This window comes from Pleurodeles waltl, chromosome 9, assembly GCF_031143425.1.
Source record: "Pleurodeles waltl isolate 20211129_DDA chromosome 9, aPleWal1.hap1.20221129, whole genome shotgun sequence".
In the NCBI taxonomy this organism is placed as follows: Eukaryota; Metazoa; Chordata; class Amphibia; order Caudata; family Salamandridae; genus Pleurodeles; species Pleurodeles waltl.
This window is the reverse complement of record NC_090448.1, coordinates 779,438,038-779,453,125: the sequence shown is the minus strand read 5'-3', so window position 1 is coordinate 779,453,125 and position 15,088 is coordinate 779,438,038. Positions and strand designations below refer to the sequence as shown.

General features: G+C 43.3%; 1 protein-coding gene across 2 annotated transcripts in view; it reads right to left on the bottom strand.

Annotated features, from left to right (window-relative positions):
- The window catches only part of ZFPL1 (zinc finger protein like 1), a 153,763-nt gene extending 146,218 nt beyond the window's left edge, over positions 1-7,545 (bottom strand). The window contains exon 1 of one of the 2 annotated variants that reach the window (XM_069207976.1): positions 7,381-7,545. The gene's annotated coding sequence lies outside the window, so the exon portion shown is untranslated. The remainder of the gene's footprint in view (positions 1-7,380) is intronic. The other variant, XM_069207977.1, reaches the window with a different exon arrangement.
- Between the last annotated feature and the right edge of the window lie 7,543 nt (positions 7,546-15,088).

The window sequence follows — 15,088 nt, the reverse complement described above, 5'->3', positions numbered from 1 at the left end:
TCCCTCATTCCACTGCCTGACTCTTTTGATTCGGGGGGACTCTAATTTTTTTAGGGATTCCCCCTATCCGGTCACTCTGGCAACCTTGCCCCAATCCTTATCAAGAGATCCTCTTGTCCTGACTGAGGCTCTCAATAAGTACTTTTCCAACCTCTCCATTTTTATATTCTAAGAGCTAGCCCCCTCCCTGCTACTCTGCTTGGCATCTCCGGTCCTTGAAAGTAGCTCCTCTCAGTGTGAGAAGGTGAGCAAAATCTCTGCTCGCCCGAGCCACGCCGCAACAAGCCTCTAACTGGCCGCCATGTTCTCCCTCTGCGCATCTGCAAAATCTTGTCCTGACAAGAATGCAAAGTGTAGCATGTGTGGAGTGGTGGGATACTATGCGAAGGTATGTAGGAAGAGGCTGAAGTGTATTAAGTGTGTGAGAGACAATGAATGTAATGGTACAGATCAAGGCAGTGGTAGTAGTGAGGATAGGTGCTCGGACGTTTGTTCAGATTTAAGGGTGAAAATGGTATTAAATGTTAAAGGTAAGTGTTTGGTTATGCAGAACAAGCCTGAATCCTGGTTGAAAGTTGGAGGTGTTAGTATTAAAATGTATGCTGATTCTGGATCACCATACACCATTATTAACGAGGACATATGGAAAACATGTTTTGTGAATAAAGTGGGGTCCAAAAAAAAAAAATCTGATATCGATCCTGAAAGATATGAAAGTGAAAAAATTGATATTGTAGGGTGTCGTGGGTTTAAGTTTAAAAACTGTAGTGCTTATAGAAAGTAGTGTATTTCTAAAGAAAAAAAAAGGTCCCTCAGTGCTTGGGTGGAAAGACCAAAATAACTACATATTTTACTTGATCAAATAGTAAGGAACAAGTATTAGTTATGGATGAAGGAGTAAAGTTAGGTGATGACATGTTACAGAAATTTCCTGATGTATTCAAAAATGGAATTGGAAAGTTGAAAAGTTTTAAACACAAAATTATAATCAAGGTAGGGGCTGTTTCAAAAATCCATAAAGCTACAAATGTACCTATTTCTTTGAGAAAGGAAGTCATAGCAGAATTGGAAAGACTGATAGCTGCAGGAATAATTGAGCCGGTAGAAGTCTCTGAACGGGTTTCTCCCATGGTAGTGGTGCGAAAGAGTAATGGAAAAATAAGATTGCGCATTGATTTACGCCATGTGAATGATAACATTATTGTGGACCAATTTCCATTACCAAAGATAAATAACATGATGTCTATGTTAAAGGGAGCTAAGTATTTTTCAACAATTGACTTATCTGCAGCATACCACCAGATACCTTTGTCGAGTTATAGTAAAAGGTACACTGTATTTATCACACCTCAAGGCTGCTATCAATTCAGAAGGATGCCATATGGTTTGGCATCAGCAGCTACAGATTTTCAGTAACAAATGCATCAATTATTTGGGAAGGTCAACGGCACAAAATTCTTTCAAGATGACATACTTATTTTCAGAGAAAATAGAGACCATTGTGATAAAACTTTAGAGGAAGTGTTAAGAATTTTGCGTACACATAGGTTGACTGTAGAACACTCTAAATGCACATTTGCAAAGAGTTTGGTTACATAATTGGGTCAAGTAATTAACAGTAATGGAATCACACCTAAGAAAACACTTATTGATGCTATTAAGATGGCACTTGCACCAATGTATAAAGATGAAGTTAGGTCATTTACTGGCTTGGCAGAGCTTTGTTCCAAATATATTCCAAATTTTGCAACCAGAACATACAATATAAGTTAATTACTCAAAAGTAAAAACAAATTTGAATGGTCAGTTGAATGTGAAATTAATTTTTGGGATACTAAAGAATGTATTACCAAGGTAGCTTCTTTGAACGGTTTTGACCCTGAGGCACACAGTATTATTACAACAGATGCCAGCAATAAGGGTTTGGGAGCAGTTCTATCACAATTAAAGAATGATGGTTATTACATATGTTTCGTGGTCACTATCACATGTAGAAGAAAAATATTCTGTAGTAGAAAAAGAAACCTTAGCTTGAGTTTGGGCAACTAATCATTTTAAAGCATTTGTGGGGGGGGGGGTGGACTTTACTTTGAGGTGTGAGCACAAACTCTTAGTGAAAGTGTTAATGGCAGAAAGAACAATGGATACTTCAGGCAGAGTAGACAGACTAGTGGTTAAACATCAAGATTATAACTGTTGTGAGAGTATATTCCAGGGAAAAAAGAATGTAATTGCGCATTTTCTGTCAAGAATGACGAAACAATTGGAAAAGTGTGAGGATGAATTGTGGGAGACAGAAAAAGTGGTATATTTACATGATCAAGGAAAAAAATGTATTACAAAGGATTAATGGAAAATAAAGTATTCTAAGAATAAGTAACTATCTGTGGTAAAAAAAAAATTGAGATAGGATGGAAAAACAAGCATTTGCAATACAATGGGTCTCGCGTTAGCTCGAGCTAGAGCAATTAGCATTGCAAACTCCTAACCAAACTTTTCTTGCCACATAAATTGAAAATAAAAAGTAAAACAGTTTGACATAACTAACTGGACTTTCCTTGCCATATAAACTGAAAAGTAAAAGTTTCACATACGCGAGCTGATGGCCGACATTAGTGCAAAGCAGACACACAAAGGGAAATAAAAGTTCACTCACAGTGAAACCTTTTGGCAAAAGTGCAATTATCCATGTAACCTGCAAAAGTGCAATTATCTACGGAACCGGCAAAAGTGCAATTATCTACGTAACCGGCAAAAGTGCAATTACCTAGGTAACAGGATCGATGTCATGCAAAGAGCTCGACTTCTGCCCAGCAAGATTTTGTTGTGAAAAAAGAGAAAAAGTAGTCCAGAAACCGGACAGAAAACATGGAGCTTTGTATGTTTGCAGTACTTGGTGGCTGCGCTCGAGGAGGGCTAAACACCGGAAAAGGCATGATGCATGCATGCCTTTCACTAGTGAAAGCAAGCAGATTTTAAAAGGCAAGCCCACAAACCAATGAAAGAGACTGACATGACATGGGCGTGGTTTGAAGCCCAATGAGAGATCACAACACTGGGACGGAGCGATATGCACTCGCCCCTTAAAAGGTGGAAATAGGAAATATAACCAGACCTTTTTGGGAGATCAGAAATGAAGATAGTATGCATGAGGATTTTGCGTGGAGAGGTGACAGAGTAATTCCTCAAAAAGGAATGAGAAAATCTGTAATGGAATTGTGCCATGAGGCACATTTTGGAATAGTCAGAACTAAGCAAGCTGTTAAAGCATCATTTTGGTGGCCGGGCATGGACATGGAAACTGAGAACTATGTTTGTGAATGTGAGATATGCAAAACAGCAAACAAAACACTAGTAACTTTAAAGCCACCCATGGGTATTTATAGGTTACCTGAAGCACCATGGGTAAAAGTTGCAATGGATATCATGGGACCAGTTGGGAGAGAAAATAAGTACGTTTTAGTGCTCATGGATATGTTCTACAGATAGCCCATTAAGACTGTGGAAAAGGTGACAGCAATTAGATTTTGTTGTTCTTAGACCAGGCGTTTCAGTGGGAAGGTATACCTGCATGTTTGTTAAGTGACAATGGAGTACAATTCGCTTCCCACAAAGCCAAAGAATATTTTGAAAGGCTAGGAGTTACACAAAGAACTACTTTGTTGTACAATCCAAACAGCAATGGCATGGTTGAACGCTTTAACCATGTCATAAAGAATACTATACAGCAGGCAGTTTGTAACCAAGAAAATTGGGAAATGCAATTAGAAAAAAATGGTGTGGGCATACAGAGTTACAACATATGGGGCAATGGGGTATTCTTCTTTTGTTTTAATGAGAGGTAGAAATCCTAGAACCCAAAACACACCAGGTTGGTTGTTCAAATCCAGCATAGTAGAATGATCTGAGAGTTCTGTAAAAGAGAAACTTGAATCTGTGCAACACAAAGGAAAACATTGGTACGATAATAAACATGCTACTAGGAAATGTGATTTACTGTTGGACAATGGGTGAAAAAAAAAGGAAACCTGTCAAGGTACCCAAAGAGAAAGCAATTTTTATGAACCTTTGGAGGTTAAGATAATGAATAATGCAGTTAGGGTGAATGATGGAAGGGTGTGGAATTTAAAAAGAATTGCTAAGTCTCAGACCCGTGTTGAGAGCAGGCAAATGCTTAACAATGAATTTTTAATGGATGGTATTCTTGATCCTACTAAATCCAACAAAGAGGTCATGGTTAATGCACAAAGTAATTCTCAAACAGTTTGTGAGGAGATGAGAGATACTGTAAAAGTAAATAAGAATTTACAGGGCTGTGACTTTGCTGAGGATATAAATGAAGCAAAATCTAAGGATATAAAAAAAGTAAACAAATTTAGAAGAAGTAAAAAAAAACCTGTATGGTGGAAAGATTATATAATCGGAAAGTATTTTTTATAATATGTAAAATTGAGTTTTTATGTTTTAATTTGATTGTTAATGCATGTATTGTTTAAAAAAATAATAATAAGGAAATTAGATGTGTTACGTAGAACACGTATTATTTTGTTAGGATATGTATTTGGGTAGAATTTAGAAAGTGAGAGACGTGCGTGTGTTGGAATGTAGGAGAGAGTGGACGTAGCAGGGAGTGACAGTTGAGGAGAAACAGGGCGAAGACGCTGCATACCCTGTACATGCCTGCTCTGACCAGGACATGGCCAAAAGGAACTTCCACTCAGGAATGGAAACCGTCACCACCTGGATGAATGAAAGCTACCTCAAGCTCAACTCGGACAAGACTGAGCTCATCATCTTTGGAAACGCCACCTCAGCCCGGGACAACTCCTGGTGGCCCACATCCCTCAGCGCCCCCCTTGCACTGACTGAGCACGCCTGCAACTTAGGAATCATCCTCGAGTCCTCCCTATCCATGACCCGCCAGGTAAACTCTGTCACCTCCTCCTGCTGGCCCACAGTCCACACATTTTGCTTCAGATGGATCTCAGCAGACTGTCGCAGGACAGTCACTCAGACCTTAGTGTCCTGCCATTTGATAAAGTTTGTTTTGACCAATGACTTTGTGTTTCACCACTGCGCATATTAGTTGCTCAATGTTCACCAGTAGCACATGGTATGTTTTGTTCAGTTGAGCCGCCTATGGGCTTTGACATGGCATTAGCCATTACTTTCTGTATTCAGTTGAGCCGCCTATGGGCTTTGACATTGCATTAGCCATTACATTCTGTATTCTGCCTATTGGCTTTGACATGCTGTATCCAGTCTAGCCGCCTATTGGCTTTGACATTGCATGCCTATTGACTTTGACATGATGTATTCTGCCTATTGACTTTGACATGCTATTAGATATTCTGCCTATGGGCTTTGACATGATATTATATATTGCATTTTGTATTCAGCTTAACTGCCTATTGGCTTTGACATGATATTCAGCTTAACTGCCTATTGGCTTTGACATGATATTATATATTGCATTTTGTATTCAGCTTAACTGCCTATTGGCTTTGACATGATATTCAGCTTAACTGCCTATTGGCTTTGACATGATATTAGACATTGCATTTTGTATTCAGCTCCGCTGCCTTTTGGCTTTGACATGATATTATACATTGCATTTTGTATTCAGCTCAGCTGCCTATGGGCTTTGACATGATATAAGACATTGTATTTTGTATTCAGCTTAGATGCCTATTGGCTTTGACATGACACTAGACATTGCATTTGATATTTAGGTTAGCTGCCTATTGCCTTTAACATGACATTGCATTTGATATTTAGGTTAGCTGCCCATTGCCTTTAACGTGGAGTTAGACATTGCAGTTGAGAATCTAAGCTGTATTTTTCCAAGCTGTGTTTTTACACCAGAGAACCAAGATGTTTTGCTCTCACAGTAGACTAGACCTGATAAGAGAGAGTACATGGGCGTTGTTTCTCTTCCCTTGAGCTTGGGAACAGGAGTAGTCTTGGAGACCTGGCCAGTCTCCAAAGGGCTTGCTCAGTTTCCCAGGTCTGAGAGGAGGGGGCACACCTTTGTAACAAATGTAACAGGCTGCAGAGAGTCAGATTCGAATCTGCCGGACCTCGTGCTGGAGCTTGGCGCAGGCTGCCAGCAATCCCGTGTGGGTAGATGAATCTCTCTTTCTCGCGGCTGACAGGGGTCCTCAGCTTGCAGACCTTAGAAAGATGAAGCTGTGAATAGTTCCCACACGGTGAAGTATTTGTTTTGCTTTGCATTCAATATCTTATAAATATAACCTGCTGTGTATATTGCAAACTGATATATTTTGTTTGATTAACGCGGACTTGAAAGCTACTAATTCGTCATTCATTCATAAACATTGTGGTTGGGGAAGAATAAAATAACAATAAAAGACTTCTTTGACCTCAGAAGTGCATTTCTGTTGTGTTATGTTAGTGCTTAGAGACTAAATAAGAGGAAAGCACTACACTTAGTCACTAGCAAGCACGATTATGGCAACACCCTCTACACCGGCACCTCAACTAGGAACATCAAAAAACGACAACACATCCAGAACACCGCCCGCCGCCAGACTCATTCTGGACCTTCCTCACCGAGAACACATCTTCCAACACCTGAGGACCCGCCACTGGCTACCGGTTGAGAAGCCAATCACCTTCAAGCTTCTCACCCACACGTATAAGGCCAAAAGCAACGCAGAACCAGCCTACCTGAACCACTGCATCTCCTTCCACACCCCTGACAGATCCCTCCGCTCCGCCGGCCCAGGACACCATCCCTCACATCTGCAAAACCACTGCTGAAGGACGATCCTTCACCTACACTACAGCAAAGAGCTGGAACAACCTGCCCCTACACCTCAGACAAATCCCGTCGCTCACCATCTTTGAAAAGAAACTCAAGACGTGGCTCTTCGGATGAGGCCACTCCCCTTCCACCCCAGCACCTTGAGCCCATCACGGGTGAGTAGCCGTACTTTACAAATATTGATTGACTGATTGATATTTACGGAGGAAATAACCTTATATACCGGACCTGTGTGGATTGCGTGATTTAGCATAACAGTTACCACCCTAGAATCATTTATAAGAGCGTTATCCCTCTGCAAAGGCTCTGCTGGGCATAATTTCCAGTATCGCTGTATTATGACCTCTTCCCAGAGTGTGGAGTATCAAGCGATACTAATGAAACTGCTTCTTTAAGCAATAAATTCTTGGCTCTGCGCGTGTAGTTCGGGAAATTTCATTTCCTATGAAGATTTTCCTGAGGCTCAATCAACATTAGCACCGGATGCCACTGCCACCATTTAACCAGGCACAGTAATGAAATGCGTCCGCAGAAGTGTCAATCAGACTCTTCTGCCCTAGCAGATCCTCTGTCAGACGGTGACGCCAACTAACCTCAGACCATAGGGCGGTCGCGGCTTGACACTCCTCTCTTTACCGGGGCGCTGCACTGTGTGATGCGGGATCAGAGGTAGATTGGCTTCCACCAGCACTTCGTAAACACAAGCATTCCACCGTTCACAAGCCCCTGCCACGTCTCTTCCGGGAACGGCCCGCAATGATGACGTCACGGATTGTGTGAGACATCAACGGCTGCGACTCTTCTGTGAAGCGCAACCGCAAAGACGCTCCACGGATAGTCCCAGTTAGGTAGGGCGCGAGGGCGGACTAGCTGTGTTCTGTTGTAACCTGACGCGTAGCCGTTTTGTCGATTTTTCCGGGTATTAGTGTGTCTTCCGTTTGCTTGCCTTCTTCGGAGACAAAAGGAAGTAGCAGATCTCAGAGGACAGTTATGGGGACAGTGTGGTCATCGAACTCGTTATGTGTGCATTCTCATGCATAGACTTTTCACTGTATTCTCACCACGATTTCCAGTGTAGGGTATACTAGAGTGCCCTACCACTTGTGGACTCAATTTCACCCTCTGAATATCCTAAGTAATTAACTTTCAGGAATCAAGTTACTTACTTTATCCAAAAAATAACAATTGGTCACACCCATTGTTTTTTAATAGGATGACCGACGGCAAACATATAAACGCATTCCTGGAGCTCAGCCTCATCAATTATTGACTAGCACATTTACAGGCGTATCTGCTGAAGATAAGCAATAATGCAAAAGTAAGTAGGTACCTGACACAGGCATAAGTCAAAATAAGCTTATGCTTCTTGGATTGTATAATACATAGCAGTTATGGGCAAACGTTCACCAGAAACTGGACTTACTTATTCTCTTTGCTGTTTGTAGAGCACATAGCTACGCCACAGGGATCCCCAGATCTATGTCAACCACATCAACAGAGGCAGCATACGCAGCCTGGAAAAATTAGACCACATGAGTTTTCAGAAGCTTCCTAAACCTTGCTTCTGGCTGTTGAGATTTCAAGGCTCAGGGAGATCGTTCCAAAGTGCAGGTACAAGTTAGGGAAATGAGCGCCCCCATGTCTTTTTTCCTGATTTTGGAAACTGTTAGAAGCCCCTGTGTTTGTGATCAAAGCAATCTTATAGGTACATAAAGTGAGATCAATTTCCTGGTTATAGGATGGGGCCCTACCATGTACTACTATCCTATGGGCCATACACACAGCCTTAAATTGAATACTTTTCTGAGCAGGCTGCCAATACCGGACGTGCCAATTGATATTTAGGTTTTTTAAATAGAATTCTGGCGCTGGCATTCTATACTACTTGCGGCCTTTTGTTGACAAATTGTATACTCCCGATATTAAGGGATTTGCCATAGTCTAGTCAGGAGCAGATAAGGCTCTGCATCACCACTCTCTTAGTGGGTGGGTGTAGCTATTGCAGGCATTTCCTGAGAGTTCCGACTGAAGGTGCTAAAACAGGAACCTGCCAATTTCCGGGCCTGTATTTCCATGCTAAGCTTCTCACCAATCCAGAAACCAAGGCCCTTTATAGCCTGGATTGGCTTGGGGCGGTCCCCTAGATGTTCTGTCCAGGCGACATCCATCCATCTTGCAGGATTGTTCCCAACCACCAGGACCACTGTCTTGTCGCCATTAAGTTTAAGGCAGTTAGCCGACATCCATTCCGTGACCTTCATTAGGCACTGACAGAGCAGGAACTAGGTAGAACTGCCGATCGGATTGAGTGTCATAATAATTTGCATGTCATTCGTGTATGACAAGAGGTCAAGGCCAAACTAGCGGACAATCTCTGCCGGGGGTGCAGTAAATATTTAAAAAATGTGGGGCTCAGCAAAGATCGATGAGGCACCCCAAACGCAAGAGGAAAAACTTCAGAGAAGGTCTCTTCACACACCTGGAAGCTCCGGTTACCCCAAAAAGCTTCAAGCCATTTTATGGCAAGCTCCTTAATTCCAACTTCCTTCATTCTGTGGATGAGGGTGGAATGAGACACAGTTTCAAACACCGCACTGAGGCCTAACATGAGCAAGGCGGCTATACAGTTCTGATCCAAGATAGTCCTTAGTTCGTCAGTGGCAGCTAGTAGAGTGGTTTCTGTGCTATTCCCCCGCGGAAACCGGTTGGATGGGGTCCAGAATGTCGTGGGCTTCTAGAAATTCAGATAAGTGTTTGTTAACATGCTTTCCCACAATTTTACTTGCCACTGGGAGAAGTGATTTTTTTTTTCTTTTCTAACAATGCAGGGTTGGCCATCCTTTTTTTTTTTTTAAATAAGTTTTACTGTTGCCTGCTTCCAGGCCACAGGGATTACACCACTCTCCAAAGAAAAATTCAAAGAATCCATTAACTGCAGCATGCTGACACTCCTGCTTTTTAGTAGTACATCGGGTGAAGCTGGGCCAAGAGGAGATTCTGACTTGATAGACCTTGAAATAGTCTCCAAGGATTCTAAGTTAAGTGCCAGAAATGCCGTTAGAGTGGGGTCAATTCCATGATCATGCCAAGTCTTCTGTTATTGCTATGTCTGATGCAGGAAGTGAATTGATAATATTAAGGATCTTATTTTGAAAAAAAAAAAGCAAACATATTACAATGCTCTGCAGATAAAGGACAATCAGATGTGGTATAGGGAACTTTCATTAGAGTTCACTATCTTAAACTGTTCTTTCGGAGAGTTTGGTGCAGCTTCAATTTTTTCCTTAAAATAAATAATTCTGGTGTGCTTTAAAGCACATTTATATTCTTTTATAGCTGTTCTGTATCGAGTCTGACTTGGGTCATCATATTTATTTCCTCCATTCTCTTTCCCTCTTTTTTTGTTTTGCTTTTCATTTTTGTCAGTTCAGGAGTGTACCAAGGGGCCTTGTTTTTTTCTGCCTAGTCTTACAGGCTTTATACAGGACAAGCATGTTTAATCAATTATTCATCCAACTTTCTAATATGTTATGCCTTTCTGTTGTGCCACCTGTCATGGTGGGTGCGGACTCTGTAAAAACCCTCACCCATTCCCTGCTGTCAAGCTTGGACCATGGTCACTTAGGCTTTTGTAACAGGGGCTGCTTTGCTATTTTGTCTGTAACTTCAAGCTTAATCAGAACTATATAGTGATTTTACCATGGAATGGGAATAGCATCTTCTGTAGATAAATTTAAGAGTTTGGTAAACACAGGGCCAATAAGTGACCTCGACTGTGAGTAGGACCCACAAGAATTTGATTTAACTGCAGTGCCTCTATATCATGGCCTAGCCACATAGCTATATAACACACTGCTTCATCGAAATGGATATTTAAATCCCCTAAAAGAGTAAAATTGGCTTTTATAAGCAGCATTCTGCCACTATGTCAGTAAGTGCTCTGGTTAACTGAGATGTCGCCCCAGGGGCGTTTACAGCACATTAACCGAAAAGGTAAAGGTGGGTGAAAATTCTATTGAGAATTGTAAGCTCTCACATCCTGTCAAATAATGGGAGTAAATGTTCCTTTCCATTCCTCTTAACCTCCCCTGTGGTACAGGCAGCGTTTCGGGCCCTGGACTGGTGCAGACGGGCTTGCCTTTGGCATGCTGAGGGTCCACGGTGATGATTAAAAACCAGTCCGGTCCCAGGTGGAATCCCTGAAGAACAACTAGACCACCTGCCAAGATGGCTGCTATAAATGGCAACAGGGGTTGGCTCTAAACACAGCCACACTGCCCTTGCCTTGCCCCAACAGTACAATTACAGAGAAAAAAATAGAACAACATGTCAATAACATTTTTAAATCCCCAGGAATAAAATGCTAAAGAAGGTCAATGCCATTTATGGATCAAATCTGTTTATTGATTCAAACATATAAACATATAAATGACAGCATATCGTAGCATGACAGATAAAATGCACCACCGCAGTAGAGAAGCTCCAAGTCGGCATACTGGAGTCCCTCCGCAGAATCCCTGATCTATGCCCAAAGGGACCCCCCCGCCAGCCTCCTTGCGAGCCAATGAGCAGGTGGCCCACGCACAAAAATCTTTTAAGCTCCGTACATGGGAGACCAAGCATACATATAACTAATAACACACCAACAGTGCTTCCCTTCAAGAGTCCATGTCGTCCTCCCGTCTCTCCGCTCTTCCCACATTGCCCCAGGCCTCCTCAAAATCTCTCCAAACAGGCACCCCGACCAAGGTTCAAGTCAGCCCCAAAACTCTAAGATAAGCCGGGCATGTCAACTCCGTAAATTCTGTGGATAAAATCTGAAAGAACGGCCTCCATAGTGTGCCCAAATCACCCACCCGTTGCTGAGAGGCCAAAGTAAGCTTTTCCATTGCCAGGATAAACCACAGCTTCTGGAGCCAGGACACGTATGTCGGTACCCTATCTGTGCCCCACAAAGCTAGAATCAGCTGCAGCGCTGCATTGAGGGCCAGGGCCATCTGCCGCCCCTTTAGCGATCTCATGGGAAAGGTGAGGGTATTGGGCACACCCAACAGGATGTACAATGGAAATCTAGGGATCCTAGTGTGGAACGCTGTATCAATATCATCTATATTGCTCTCCCAATATCGATGGAGCTTGGGGCAATGCCAAAGTAAATGCACAAGCATGCCCGTGCCACCACACCCTCTCCAACAGAGGCTAGACATGCTGGGGTCCCATGCGTATATCCTTGCTGGGTTATAATACCAATAGGAGACCACCTTATATGCTGTCTCCGTCCCTGCTGCATTATAGGCCGTATGATGTATTCTATAAAATATACTGTCCCACTCCTCATCCGAAAGTTCCCTCTCCCATCTCAACTGCCCCTTAGACTTAGGCGGACGCCCCTCCCCTGCAGAAGCCGGTAAAGTTCTGAGATTACTCGTTTATCATCCTTCTTCATCAGCAGCCAGATCTGATAGTACATCAGCCTATCCGCCTCTGTCAAGCCATACGCCTCCCTCATCTGATCAAAGGAAATCACTCCTTGCTCATCAAAAAGGCTCCCCACCCTCTTGCAGCCCCCCTCGTACCACCGTCTCAAGCCTTCCACACAGAGCCCAGGCTCAAAGTCAGGATTTGCGCCTATGGGGGTCATCGGAGACGGAAACGACGTAAGCCCCGACCGACAAGCCACCGCACCCCAAATAAGTAACGTTGTTCCCGTGATCAGGGAAGAGTAGAGTCCCCCCGCCCTGTGCCGACGCCGGAGCCAGGGCTCCTTCCATATATGAGAGCCCGCCACCGCCTGATCCATAAAGCACCAATGTTTCTCAGTAAGTGGGCGACTTCACTCTAAAATAAAACGCAACTGCGTCGCCTGAAAATATCGCAAAAGGCAGGGAATCGCGAGCCTTCCGCCCCCTTAGGGCGATCTAAAACCTGTCGCGGAAGACGTGCCGGCCAACCCTCCCAGACAAATCTCAGAACCGCTGATTGAAAAGTTGCTATCGTCTGAGGCGGTGGAGTCACAGGAAGTGCCTGGTACACATAAAGTATACACGGCAAGACTGTCATCTTCACCGCCGCCACCCTACCCAGCCAAGACAGTTTGTGTCTCCACCAGGACTCCAGGTCTCGCTGCACTTCACGAACTAACTTCGTGTAATTCAAGCTCGCTGTCTTTGCAGCGGAAGGTGCCAAATTAACCCCTAGATAGGAAAGCCGCGAAGACGACCAAAGAAAGGGGTATCTAGCTCTCAAGACTTCCTCATGTTCCGAGCTTACAGACAAATTAAGGACCTGGGACTTCTGCATATTCACCCAGAATCCAAAAACCTGGCCAAACTCAGCGATTATCTCCATAAGCGCAGGCAGCGAAGTTGCGGTCTCCGCCAGGGTAAGGATCACATCATCTGCATACAAGGTAATGAGATGATGGTCACCTCCGAACTTCACACCAGAGACCAAGGGGCTGTCCCGCAGATGCTGCGCCAGGCGCTCCATATATAGCACAAACATGAGGGGAGAGAGAGCGGGCATCCCTGTCGAGTCCCTCGCCTGATAGGAAACGGCAAAGAAAGCATTCATTAACCCGGACCGCCGCCCTAGGAGACTGATAGACACACGGATCCAAGACCTAAAACCGGGGCCCAGTCCATAACGCTCCAGCACCCAGAAAAGATAGGGCCAATGAGCCCTATCGAACGCCTTCTTCGCATCAATAGAGAGGAAAAGTGCCTCCCTGCGGGATCGATCTATTTTGTCTAACAGATGCAGAAGCCGCTTCGTATTGTCGCTGCATTGTCGGTGTGGTATAAAACCTGACTGATCCGGATCGACAAGACCCGGCATATAGAGATTAAGGCGATGGGCGAGAATTCCAGTGAATAGCTTAGCATCTATATTCAGAAGCGAAATCGGCCTATATGAAGCGCACTCCTCTGGGTCTTTCCCCGGCTTATGTATAACTGCAGTGGTAGCATCCAATTTACTAGTCGCCAGGGCCCCCGTTGTCCGAAAGGAGCTGAAGAGCCGCACCAAAATCGGCGCGAGTTCCACGCAAAAGGTCTTATAGAAAAGTGCTGTAAAACCATCAGGGCCAGGGGACTTCCCAACCTTTAGGCGTGAAATCACTGATATGACCTCTTCCGTCCTTATCGGTTGGTCCAAGAAAGACGCCTCCCTCTCACCGAGAGGAGTGATTGCTATGCCCTCCAGAAAAGAATCCAGAGCCACACTGCCCCGCTCATCCGCCGCGTATAGCCGGTCAATACCATTTAAAATACAAATACGGCTTGCGCTTTCCAAAGTGCTTGAAAGTGCCTCTGTACTTAGAGATTTAAAACATTTAAATACCAGTTTAGCCTGCTTTCTCCCTATTCACTCTTTTATGAACATGTACGTGATAAATGTACTTTATGCACATGCTTCATTGCGTGCTTTGTTATGCTTTTGTATATTATATGAATCCTGTGTTCCTTAAGCTTGTGCTTCTTAGCGTGCTCTGTTATGCTGTTGTATATTGTTATATGAATCCTACACTCGAGTTATTATTTGATGTAAGCACCCTCCCGCTGTGTAAACTGACAGAATATATTCTTTAAGCTCAGTTATCTGTGGGGATCCTTGCTGACAGGACACGATACATTGTGGATCATATATGCTATAGAGATGAATAAATACTTGAAACCTCACCGCTACCTGTTTATCATCCCTCCTATTACAATATAACAGTTTCAAACTGAACTACAGTAAGTATCAATTTATTGTACAGTTATTTAAAACCTTTACAATCACACATCTCATGGCATATTTTCAGGACAACAGTTTTAAGCAGAACATGAACCACCATAAAAAAACATAATAAAGTGAGCCCCTGGGCTTCCGAGGGAGTTAGTTGAGACCTTGAAAATGTCAAAATTGCAGGAAAGGCGATCTGCTATAGACAGATACTTAGCAGCAAAGCAGGAGAAGTGATCCTTATTATTCAGTCGAAGCATTTCCCAGAGCATTCATTGCTATAAATCAGAGCACATATTGAAAGTAACGAGTGTGAGGCAGCAAATGCTTAACCCAAATTTGCTTTAGATGTTGTCTTTGAGTGTTCCACAAACGATCATTTTAAAGACCGGAGCAGATAAGGAAAGGGCAGATGCAAAGACAGCACAAAAACTCTTGTTCTGAACACATGCCATGAGATGCATGCTTGTAACGGTTTTAATTACCTGTACAATAAATTGTTACTTATTACCTTCTGGATTACACTCACTCGGTGTAGGCATGTGGGTTTTGGCTTAGAAAGGAGTCTCTCCCTGT